Source organism: Coptis chinensis, chromosome 9 (assembly GCF_015680905.1).
Source record: "Coptis chinensis isolate HL-2020 chromosome 9, ASM1568090v1, whole genome shotgun sequence".
Taxonomy (NCBI): Eukaryota; Viridiplantae; Streptophyta; class Magnoliopsida; order Ranunculales; family Ranunculaceae; genus Coptis; species Coptis chinensis.
Window position 1 is genome coordinate 57145580 of NC_141464.1, and position 13875 is coordinate 57159454.

At 33.8% G+C, this 13875-nt stretch overlaps 1 long non-coding RNA gene across 1 annotated transcript; it reads right to left on the reverse strand.

Annotated features, from left to right (window-relative positions):
• Positions 1 to 11209: 11209 nt before the first annotated feature.
• Positions 11210 to 13188, reverse strand: LOC147476903 (uncharacterized). Its single transcript, XR_015208643.1, has 2 exons — positions 12813 to 13188; positions 11210 to 11446 (listed from the first exon to the last, which is right to left on the reverse strand). It is a non-coding gene; the product is annotated as an uncharacterized LOC147476903 (long non-coding RNA).
• Positions 13189 to 13875: the final 687 nt, after the last annotated feature.

A 13875-nucleotide genomic window follows, 5' to 3' on the forward strand; every position in this document is an offset into this window, starting at 1 on the left:
AGTATTCATTAAGAGGGACAACGGACATGATTGTTCATGTGACGTTAGCTATAGCCTATATAGGTCGCGGCAATGATAGTGAAAGGAGTCATGTGAATGTGGGTAGGGGTTAGGGCAGGGAATTGGGTCGGGTTTGAACTGAATCTGACCCGACCCGAACTCGATTACCAAATATATCGGGTTCGGGTGCGTTTTCATATCCGTTTATTTATTCGGGTTGGAGTCGGGTTCAGATATTTCGGGTTCGGATATAATTTTTGGGTTTTTTTTGAATTTTTAGTGTTATCCGATCGGGTCGGTCGGATTCGGATATTAAATTTCGATTTTATTTGGGTTCGGATATTGTGAAACTATTCAGGTTCGGATTCGAATATAGCCATATCAGACCCGAACCTGACCCGATTCCTGCCCTAGTCAGTGGTCACCAAAAATACAAATTAGAATGTCGATTTGGAACCTACTTTCGTTTTGAAAGGGCCAAAACTTGGTTTTCCCTAAGAGCATTCCCAATGCAAGTGGATTTTTTCCCTCTCTTATCACCTCCATGTAGGCAGTTTTTCCCTCTTTTTTCACCATTTTGGTGAAAAGCAAGGTGAAGTTGTGCAGTGCAAAGGTGAAAAAAAAATCTCAAATGGGATGTTGGATTCCGTCTGGAGACTTTTTGATCGAGACGGAATGTAACATCCCGTCTGGTATTTTGTCTGAAGTTAAAAAAAAAAATCGAAAATACATGCGAGACGGAATGAAACATTCCGGTCCAAAAAAAAACCGATTTAAAAAAAAAAAAACACGAGACAGAATCCAACATCTCGTCCAAAGATATCAAGTCAGCCACAATCTCGGTTGAAGTTTCACCATGGTTTCAACTTGGGAAAATAGTCACAAGTTATTCACCTTTGTATTAATCGGTTTTCTACAAAATAGAGATGACTATTTTCACAAACCCCCCATTTTCACCTGCATTGGGAATGCTCTAAAGGGTAAAAAACTAAGAATTTTTTTTTTTTTTTTTTAATAGAGTATGTGGAGGTGAATTTTGAAGTTGAACTTCGACAGATTTATGGAGAATTGGATAATCTTCAGATGTTCCACAAATGGATGTCAATATGTCATTCTAGTTCTAATAAGTAGTAACCTAGTCCAATTAGGGGCAGGCACTGATATTTGAGTCAGGCTAATGGTTATTAGGTAACTATTGTAATATTTACACCACGTGTTGACCCTAAACGTACTCGTCAACTTTTCCGAGTTGTTTAAAAAAAAATAAAAAAAATACAAAACCCTTACGAACAAAACCATTTATTTTTGGGTTTTTTAGACATACCCTCAAATTTATAATTGGGAATCAGACATAACCCCCCACTCTAATTTTCTTTAGACATGCACCTACTTTAACTCTTAATGTCGGTCAATTAGGTTTGACTCTCATTGACGATATATTCGGCATTTCATTATAGGAGTTTTAAATTATTATTATTATTATTTTATTGGAAGAAAATAGAAACCTAGAGGTATCTCTGACTTATGTTCTATCTTCAGGCCTCCTCTTGATATACATAAAATTTCACCCTCTCTATAAGCCTACAAGTTATACAACTACATATTAAATATAAACTCTATCCAAAATTGAGTCAATCTCCGTCGGAGTAACAACTTCCAATTGCGCACTGCAGTTTTCTACAGAGAGTTGAACTAGAAACCAGTCTTGCTAATGAAAGCCTCGACAAATATCCAACTGTTGGATCTGTCCAACAATTAAATATGTCATACTTTAATGTGTCAGGACACTATGGTTTAAATTTGACAAAAATCCATATCGGACGAGGTCTCCATCTAGGCAGAAACAATATACTGCGTCAGAAAAATTTTGTGGAGTAAAATTCACTGTACTCTATTCATTTTCTTCAAATACCACTCTACAGTTTATTAATAGCTCATGCTATCAATCAAGATTCATATGAACAATACAAATAGTAATAACATATCATGTTACTACTTAAATCATAAAATCTAACTCACAAATTAAATTGACCAAGTTCCGACAGCTATAACATAACCATGAAAACAAGCAAATATTATGTTACCATATAGATTAAGTATATATTGTAAACCAAATAAAAGAATGTAAATAAAATGAATTAATACCATTCCATCTTGCAGATATATATTTAATATTAACATGCAGTCTGTACAAGTCTTTAACATATAGTAGGGGTGTGCATAAAACCAGTCGAACCGACAAAACCGACCAAACTGAATCGGTCGATTTCGGGTTGGTTATGTTTATGAGTCGGTTCGGTTCGGTTAAGTATATTTGAAAATCGATAGGGTTGGTTCAGTCATCGATTTAGTCCCAAACCCAACCCGAACCAATCTGATATATATAATATATATTAGAATATATATATTTAATTGATTTAATTTTAAAATATATAAAACCCGGTCTGTTCGGGTCGGTTAATATCAGTTAAATCATAACCCAGTCGGTTCGGTTCGGGTATCGATTCGGCTGGAAATTAATTCAGTTTGGTTCGTGTAATATAGCCAGTTCGGTTCGGTTCCAAAAAATTATAAACCGATAGGGTCAGTTCAGTTGTCGGTTTAGACCCAAATCCAACCCGTGCACACCCCTAACACATAGCATGCCTAGGTAAAGTGACATGATACCAATATGCTGAAAAAAAATAGTGGTGCGCCGTATACATATACCACCGCCGTGTCAATACTATATATATATGTGTGATCTTTTTACATCAAGACATTTTAATAGAGAAGTTAGTTCAAAACTAATAGATAGGTTGTGTTCATATATATTAAAGTCTAACTTATAACATATTGCACAATTATTAATTAGATGCCCCAATTTAATGGTATACGTCCTTAATCAAACAATCCTTGCATGGACATTATATATCATGGCTTTTGACCGTGAGAAGTATTCAAGTCCACAAATTATCTCCATTATTATTTTGATGTGAGAAGTAACCATACATTAGCCAAAAGAATTGAAAATCAAGCAGTACACATAAAGAGATGAATCCATTTTCTTAAGAGTAATTCCAATTTTTTGGTGCGCTATCCCACCAAATCACAATAGTACATTGGATAGTGATAGCGGGTTAGCGTTTCCAAAACTAATAGTTTTTATGACAACCGCTAGTACTAATGACGTATAGGATGGAATTTTGTTTTTTTTGGACTCTCCACTCTCCGGTCGCCATTCTCAAAGGCATGTGGGAAAAAATATTAAAAATAAAAAATTATGCCCGCCACACAGTGTCGCGTGTGGCTTAGATTTCTTCTACTTACCACTCATACTAGCATGTAGACTTGACACTATCTCGTTAAAACTGGCACTATAGATATGTAAACTTATACCGATAGCATTGGTGGGTTAGCGTTTTGATGCACCATTAGATCAAAATTTCCATGATATTTGGTGTTTTACCGCACTATTGGACTTAGCCTAATATATATAGGCTATTCTTAAATACACTCTCCATTTCTAAGAGGGCACTCTCCAACCCGGAATTTGTTATTACATTTGTGTCCCAACTTAAAACCCATGTTTTCTAAGAGGGCACTCTCCATCAAAAATAGGGGTAACCTCCTATTGCCCTTAACTAACTAATTTGCACTGTGCAACTCTATACACTATCAAAATACACTCTCTTTCTCCAATTATCTACATCCAATTCAATTTTCCTTGACTCAACTCAACTCAATTTTCCTTGACTCAACTCAACTCAATTTCCCTCTACTTCTCAACTCTCAATACCTCTATATTTTAACTCTAAAATGAAGTATTTATCATTATCCAACTCTCAAATGAACAATTTATCGCACTACAAATACCCACATCTCAATGTCGAATAAATTGAAGATCATATGATGTTAGAAGAATCAATTGAACATGAAAAATAAATAAATTGGAGATTAATGTAATTGAAATTGCCTAATGGAATTGAAACTAAATGAATTATGATAGTTTGAATCTTAGATTTCAAAATAAATTTTGTGTAATCTTGATGTATGTGCTATTTTGATGAACGGTAACACATTGTCGTAAAATATTATAAACCACGGTAACGGGTTGCTGAAACATAAATTACAGTGTCGGGTTACCATTTACCAAGTAAAGATACAACAAATAGACATCGAAAATTCTTAAACCATTCGGTATCTTGTTGTTGTGTTGTCAAATTCTAATATTTAAATATTTCATCATCTATTTGATAATAATTTGATTAATAATTAGCATATTTTAACTTATTTGTAGTTGTTTTAGGTGATAACTTAGTAGAAAACATTTAGGTTATATTTTTTTATTTTGAATTGGTAGCAATTGTACATGTCTCTAGGGTTTGAATAAATATAGTTCTAACTAGACTTTGAATCTAACATCTAAATTTTTATCAACAAATTAAAATTGAATTATATAATATAATTTAAACCCATTCTCCAATCTATAATAAAACGTTTAGATTATAATTTTTTATTTTGGAAAAGGTTTGAATTAGTACAGTTCTAACTACACTTTAAAACTTTACCTACATATTAAAATTGGATTAGACGATATAATTATTTAAATTAACCCGTTATCCAATCTATAATAAAACGTTTGGATTGTAATTTTTTATTTCAGAATTAGTAGCAATTTTACTTATGTTTAGGATTTAAGGTTTGAAACAATCTGAGTTCTAACTAGGGGTGGCAATTGGTTAAATGCGTGTTGGGTCGGATTCGTGTTGTGTCATATCCGGGTCCGCGTGTTAGGAGAGCAAAACCCAAATCACCCAATTATTAATCGTATCGAGTTTGTTAATCCCAAACCCAACCCGCCTATATAATGGGTTACCCAACAGGTGACCCGCTAAGCCAACGGGTCAATTTCAAATCATTTTCGGATCGGATTCACAGACAACCTATATGCAAAATATTTAGTATTTCACGATTTTATTTATCAAAAAAATATATAAAAAAAATATATATATTAATTCTCAAGAATCATTCATAATTCAATTACATATCAATGAAAATTGAATAACGAAATATGTATTTATCGAATGAATCAATATGACAGCTAATCCTTCTCATTTTAGTCGTTTATTTTAAGTTGTTGGGATAATGAGATTTTAAAAAATAATTCACTTGTCTTAAAATAGGTTATACATATCACGGGTTGACGACCCGACCCATTAGACTCGAGAACTAATCGAGTCTACCAACGGGTAACTCGGGTTAACATATGTGACCCCCCAACCCATTTATTTTTGTGGGTTAGGTGGGTCAACCCTTAAATGACCCAAAAGCCTTTTTTCCTAATCCAAACCCGCTAATTTCATGTCGGATTCGTGTCGGGTTAGCAGGACGTGTACAAAACTGTCACCCCTAGTTCTAACTAGACTTTATTTGAATCGATTTAACATCTAAATTTTTACCAACAAATTAAAGTTTGATTAAATGATATAATTTAAACCTATTTTCCATTCCATAATAAAACATTTTGGTTATTATTTATGATTTGAGAATTGATATGTAGCAACCTGTACATATGTTTGTGGTTTAGCCAATACAGTTTTAACAATAATATAACTATATTTGAAAAAAAAAAATCAATATAGTTCTAACTATATTTTGAATCTAGTATCTAACATCTAATACATTTGGAAGTTAATATTCATTATCTAATCTAACACCTATTTTATTATTATTTTTTTCAATTTGTAATAGTATCAAAATTTGAGATTCCTCGATATTCCCAATTTAGAGTTTAGGGTTTAGGGTTTAAGGTTAGACATCTCGATATTTTAATATTTCAATTATTTCAATATCTCAACATTTGAAATTGAGTTTTCATTTCGACCAATTATTTCAATATTTCAAAACAATTTTGATATTTCGACCAATTATTCAATAATTCAATACTATTTCAATATTTTGCCCAATTGTTTTTATGAAATTTTGAAATCAATTTATTCTCTTTTTAGGTTGATTTGAATTTCTCTCTCAAAATCAAACTCAAAACTCATTTTCAACTTTTTTGCTTCCCCCTCAAATTCAAACTGAAATTCAAACCCAAATTTTAGCCTTTTTTCTACTCTCTTTCTTTCCCCACCCTCAAATCTACTTCTCTTTAAACACTTCTTCTCCATTCCTAATATAGAAATTTATAAAAATTCAAAACTATAGGAGAAAACTCACCCAATCCACACACTTACAAGGACTTCTCTTCTCCACTTTAATTATTTTATTTAAGTTGGGTATATGTCTAACTATTTCTTTTTTGTTGAATTTAAGTCTAATTTAAGCACATTAAAAGCTTACATTGGAATTGAAAGTGGAAGTGGAAGTTGACAACATATGTCATGGGTTTGGGACAAAAGTTATTGTTAAAGGGAAAGGAAAAAAAGAGGAATTGTAGAATGTAGAATGTTGTAATCTTTCCAATTTTATAATAATTTCGGTAACTGATTACTACTTTATAAATAAAATTTTCAGCAACTGAACACCAAAAGTTTGAGTAATTTTCAGCAACTAGATACCATTTATCAAATTCGCAACTCAATACTGAAATTGAGTTTTAATTTCGGTAATTGGTTACCACTTCACTATTACAAGTTTCAGCAATTGAACACCAAAATTTTGAACAATTTTCTCAAATTAGGGAGACCAAAATTGAGTTTTAGTAACTGGTTACCGTTTTACAAATACAATTTTCAGCAACTGAACACCAAAATTTTGAGCAATTTTCAGCAACTAGATACCATTTGTCAAATTAGCAACTGGATACTGAAATTGAGTTTTAATTTTGGTAATTGGTTACCGCTTTACTATTATAATTTTCAGCAATTGAACACCAAAATGTTGAGCAATTTTCTCAAATTAGAGAGATCGAAATTAAGTTTTATGTAACGCCCGTATTTTTAAATACGTATTTTTCCTATTTAGTAATTAATTAAATTATTTATTTTCAAAATTCGTCGGATTGGACTCGGGATACGTGGGCCTGGTTTTGGGCCCGAGTCGGTGTTGGGCTTGGGTTTCGGACCCAAGTATATAAACACTTTTTTCTAGAAAATAGGGTTCATAAAATAATAAGATAATGAAAATGGAGGCGAGATAATAAATTTGGATTCTTTGGATTCGTTGGAGCATTTAATCGGCTAGGAGGATTCGTCGAAATGCATTGACAGTGAGTAGCTCTCCGCTATATCACCGAATCTGAAAACCGCTTTTTCTTGTCCTATGTTTTCACTAATTTTACCGTTCATTATCCGTTGTATTGGACCGTGTCTTTGTAATATTTAACTTTGTTAAATTTCGCTTTTGTTGTTAAACCGCGGTAACTGTGCTTTAAACCGTCGAAGTTTCGAGAGGTTGTCAATGGCGGCGAAAACAGAGAGAGATCTCTGTTGCCTTTAAAACTTGTCTTGGATTTGGTTAGAGGTCGGGGACGTTTTTCCTCAATCTTGGAATGCTAGTTGAAAACCTGGAGTTCGAACGAAGTCGCTAATGGCAGTTCAAACTCGATGATCGTTTTTACTTGTGTTTATTGTTTTGTTGGCTGGAGGCAGATGGAATTATGGGTGGATTAAGTTGTTGATGATGGGGGTAGTGTAAAGGTGTGGGGTCATTTGTCGGTAGTGGTAGAAAATGGATTAATAATGGCGTTTTTATGTTTTGAAATTCGCGATGGCCGGTGTTCATCGCTTTTTTTGTTTGTAGTTTGGTTGATTGGTTTTGTTGATTGTATTGTTGAAGTGAGGGTAGTGTAGTAGAGAGGGGAAACTATTTGGAAGCTTGAGGCCGGCCATTAATGGAAATGATAAACCTCGAGATCTAGTTTTGGGTCGATATGTGAAGTGAAGAATTAGAGTTTTCGGTTTTGTTAAAGTTGTAGGGTTTGCTAAAAATGAGTAAAAACCGATGGGTTGAAAAGGGTGGTTGTGTGGAGTGGTGGTGGTGGCGGATTGGGCCGGCGTGGTGGAGGGATGATGAAAAAGTGGATTTCGATTTGGGCTTGGGCACGGGTTGGTTTATTTGGCCCGAGGTTATGTTTTTGGTTGGGCGAACCAAGTTAAGTTATTTGGGCCAAAACCGATTTGTTTGTTTGGGCGAAATTTGATGGTAGTTGGTAGAAATTTCAGTTTTAATTTCGGACCATCGGTTTGTGTTGGACCAATTCTTTTTTAGCCTTTGTTTTGTGGACCGGTTTATATTAACGTTTTGGGGTCAATCCACTTTAACTTGTTTTTGGGCGATTAAAGATAAGTTTTTGGGCCGTTTTAATATTGTTGGGGCTACCCATTGGACTTAAAATAGATCTACATGAAGTCTTTCATCGTTTAAACTTTCGGATTCTAAGGTTTGGGCTTGGCGGTTAGGTCCGAACCATGACCTGGCCATGAGCCCATGAGCCCTACACCTTTGACCTTAGCCATGAACCATGGCTATGACCATGAACCTGTCGAACACGAAAACGACAGTTTGACTTTGACCATCGACCGTTGACTTTGACGGTTGACTTTGACCTTTGACCATGGACGGTTGACTTTCACCTTTGACTTTGACGATTACAGTTTGACTTCGATCATGACGTGTTGATTTTGACGTTGACCATGATGTGTTGACTTTGACCATGATGGGTTGACTTTGACTTTGACCATGATGTGTTGACTTTGACCATGATGGGTTGACTTTGACCGTTGACATTGGACTTTGGCTTTGACCATGATGTGTTGACTTTGACCATGATGGGTTGACTTTGATTTTGACCATGATGTGTTGACTTTGACCATGATGTGTTGACTTTGGCTTTGACCGTCGACCGTTGACTTTTCCAGTTTTTCACATATTTGACTATATTGATAAATGTAATAATAAAACGTTGTCGAATATTATATAATTTGGGTTTGTCATTATCTAATTTAGATTTGACGTGAGTAGTGGTAAAAGCATATATATATTGGGCTTTGATTGTGGGTGTGGACCGTTTATTTGTGCTTCACGTTTTTATGTGTATATTATATGGACACATATAGTAATAAAATGTTAGAAGCTTCTGGTATAATTTGGTGGTCATTATCTAAGAAAGATTTGACCTTGATGTTGTGTATTTTTGACACGTGACGATATTGAGATGTTAGGAGATATTATATTCCTAATACGTTATAATAAAAATGTATGCGATACGTTGAAGCATTGTGACATAATATAATATGTTGAGATAGTTATATTACTGCAATACCATGGAAAAATATATATACACTCCATTATTTTATATGTGAGATGCTAATATAGTATTGGTGAATATTTATTCCACCGGGGAGTGTGGTGTAGTGCAATAATATATTGGCACGTGAAAGAATGAAAATGGTTATGAGGTAACTGAGATATTTCTATGTATTGTGGCTTAGTGCAATAAGGTAATTGACCTGCACGTGGTATAGTAGAAATGCTTATGAGTCATAAACGTATGACACCTGAATAAATTACGTAACGAAAATCCTAGAACCTGACTACCACAACTCATGTGATTTGCCTTGTGTGGGCTTATGTGATATGATTGACCCATGTGTTGGGTGTATATATAAGATGTGATTGACCCATGTGTTGGGCAATCGTAGCCGAATAGTGGCTTGATATATTCCGTTCGCAAAATAGAACGATGATGCGCAATATTTTATGCCGAATAGTGGCGGTCTTACATAGATTTGGCTTCCGTGTGAGGATTTACGGTGTCGCGGCATCCCGGAGGTGGTTACGCCGCGGAGTGGCTCATTATGTAAGGGAGGCATGTGGATGTACATGTCGCGTTGGGTTCGCGATTGTGGTAGCCAGAAAGAAACTAGGTAAGACATAGATACGACGTGATTTTAGGGACACACAAAGAAAGCCCGAAATAATCTAATTATGGTAATATGTTAGTTAATGATGTATCTTTAGATAGATGATTGTATATGCTTGGCTGGTTATAGTTTAGTTAGAACTAAAAAACCTCGATGGAGGAACTACATGCCTTATTTATTATGAGTATAGGTTGTTGTGTGGTTAGTGGGAAGTTAAAGGCCTCGATTGGAGGAACTACCGCCTTTAGTTATTGAACTTAAAGATGTTGTATTAGTCGTTGAAAGTTAAAGCGCCTCGATGGAGGAACTAAACCGTATGGATTGTGTGTATGTATATGTATAATTATATGTTGTATTTTAGTTTTACTCACACCGGCATTTTTATAATGTCTGACCGATTTGCATGTTTGTTTATCGGGTGTGTTCATTAAATGAACATAGTTGATAAGTCTTGACAGGTTTAGTGTTGAAGAAGGTTGGTCGCTTTGCTTGTGGTTTGCATTAGCGTTACATCTCCGGACACGTTTTGTTTTCCCTTGAGGTGATATAACTTTTCAGTCTAGACAATGTTTTTGTATTCTCATTTGTATATTTTAATTAAAGAGTTATTGAAAAGAGATTTGTAACCTAATCTTAATTGGGAATTTTTGTAATGAAGATGACTTTTGTATAATTGAAATTTTTATTGGTTTTTAATTATCCGCATATTTTAAAACTGTTTATGGGTTTTTGGGAGTGGAGAGTGCGTCACACCTCGGAAATCGAAGAGTCGGGGACAAATAATGTTTTTCCGAATTCTGTCGAAATTCGGGGTGTGACATTTTAATAACTGGTTACTGCTTTACAAATACAATTTTCAGTAACTAAACACCAAAACTTTGAGCAATTTTCAGCAACTAGATACCATTTATCAAATTAGCAACTAGATACCGAAATTGAGTTTTAATTTCGGTAACTGGTTACCGCTTTACTATTACAATTTTCAGCAATTGAACACCAAAATGTTGAGCAATTTTCTCAAATTAGAGAGATCGAAATTGAGTTTTAATAACTGGTTACCGCTTTACAAATACAATTTTCAGTAACTAAACACCAAAACCGAGTTTAAGTTTTAATTTCGGTGACTGGATACCATTTGTCAAAATAGCAACTACATACCGAGTTTAAGTTTTAATTTCGGTGACTGGTTACCAATTTACAAAAAACAACCTGACTAACTAACAATTTTCAGCAACTGAACACCAAAGTTTTTAGCAGTTTTCAACAATTGGATACCATTCTTAACATTCTTAAAAAAAATAGCAACTGGAGACATTCTTAAAAGTTGATAGGCCATATGAACAGTCTACACATTCATCAAAATAACAGCTCTGAAGCTGACAATTATATGTCAATCTACCTATGCCAATTCAAGCTCCATTAGTGCTAAACAATAACATTACAGAAAAGAGTTACAACATGACACAAGGAACAACTGAAGACAAACTTGGAAAAACAGTTTGTAAATTCCCAGACATGCTCCTCAACATGGACCTTGATGGATTTCCATGGTGCAATTCCAACACATTAATCTTCTGCTCAAAATTCTTCTATGCCTGTTGAAAATGAATAAATAACCCAATAAGTACAAAAGGTCGAGTAGATTGGGAAGTAAGAATGTTATAGACAAAGCAAAATACACAGTCAAAGACAACTTCATCGACTCAGCCAAAGGACCATCAAGACTAAAATGTCCTCAAACCCAAATCACATTGCACTTAGTAGTAGGTAAATCAAAACCAGACCTACACCCAATAGGATCAACTTTCTTTTAAGGAAACTTTAAAGGCATTATGTGCTTTGTAACATAATCATAAGGTGAACACTAAACTAATAGTTAAAGTTGAGGCTGAAAACAAAACAAGCAATAAACTGAACCCACTACAATGCCTCACCAAACACCATATGCATGGATCATGAAATGGAAAAAATTCTTTGATGTCCTACTTAATCTAGCTCTCAAGCTTATTAGGAACCTTAGCAATGCCACTGTCACATATATGCTAAATCCATAAAGGTTCGAGCCTAAAAGTCAAACTAATAAAAGCTATATATTATTATTTCTTAAGATAGGCAAGTAGTAGACTAAAATTGAATGAATTAAAGAAGGGTGCAAAGATTCGCTAACACTTGCTCAAAGAAACTTAAATAACACAAAATGGGATTTATCCGAGAAAAAGAACTCAAGCGACGTAACACAACAGTTGAATAATTGAACTGACAACAACAACAACACTTAAACACTTATTACCACTTAATTAGTAACTTTTAAACCTAATAAGAAAAAAATCAATGACAACAACAACAACACATACATGAAGGCGTAAAACGAAGTCGTTTATTACGTCTTTACACAAACATAATCCAAACAACCACAATGTAATATATACTTCTACTTTAAATAATAGTGATCATCACTCATCAACACAACACAAATGACAACAAAACTTCCAACAATATTCAGAACTAAAAAATAAGTCTTTTTCATCAACAAATCAACACCAAAGAACTTAAAATTCCAACTACACTTATTCAATTGTCTTCAACATGCTAAATTAAAGTATTCTAACATTGATTCTAAACTAACCATACACTTAAAACTTCAAATTCAATAGGAAATTTCCAATACCCACTTGTCTAAATACGAATCAAAGCATAGAATCAACATTAGATCTACAAAAAACACATTTTTTTTAACAATTCAATAAGTTAAATTTCATTTCGAAAATCATATACGCTATATCTATGATTTTGGTACAACATAGTAAGACAGCAACTCTACCATTGTATCCAATGACTAGCAATTGAATTTTTGTAATTAAGCTAGCTAGAAATTTATCCATAAACCAATCTCTAATGATTAAATTCAAACAACGAAAAATCTCATAAGGAAACAACATTCAAGTATAAAGTAAAACTCACTTGATTTAGTTTGCAACGAGCAGTGTAAACCAATTCTTTGTTTACTTGATCCTGAACTCAACTGAGGTTACTCAAGGAATGTAACGAAAGTCAACTGGTGTTTTTTTGCAACTCAATTGAGTGACATCTAACTCAAAAACCCATTTTTTTGTTTATCTTCCACTTTCTTTCATCGATTTTTCGTTTCCTTGATCTAAATGGAAAAAGAGGCACGGAGGAGAGAAGAGAAAGTGTCGAAGAGTTTACACGGTTAGTAACCTATAAAAAAAACCTGCATACCAAGTCAATCGGTTTCAAGGAGCGTGCCCTTCTAATTTTTTAGTGAACCGGCTGGGTTACTCTTTACCAAAACCGGTTCTCGGGTCGGAGAGTGCCCTCTTAGGAACCGGAGCGTGTATTTAACAGGACCCTATATATATTATAATAACCAACGAAAACTAATACGTATCCATGTCACTTGCTAGTTGCTACCCATCACACCGTACTATCATCTTTTATAGCCAATACCTTGTCAAACCACAAGGCGTTGATAATCACGGTAACAAACTCATAGTGAGAATATATAAATAAATAAAAACAATCCACTCACTAGAGATCGCAAAACGTTATTTAGAATCTAATAAAAACAAACCATAAAGTTATTCCGTGTCGAAGCCCCTTATTCTTCATTTTGATTTCTTTCAATAAAAAATATTATTATTTTTAATGGAGGTTAGGGTTTTGTTTTTGAATAAAAAAAAATTACAGAGAAAATTCGCAGGTTTTTTTTATTCAATATTTTAGGTCTGTTTAACTTAACTTTTGGGCCTAATGTGGGTCTAAAAACACCTAATATCCATACCTATATGAATGGGTACATTTTAACAGTGTTTTCAAGCCCAATATGATTCTTAAATACCCACAAAAGTTATAATAACAAATTTAAATAATATACTTCATAAAATCAACAACAATAAAAATATCAATGTTCCATTGTAGAAAAAAAAAATATGGTAGAATTTAAAATAATTAGTTTCAATTTAAATAATATTATTTACGTTGCTTAAAAATTAGGGTTATTATA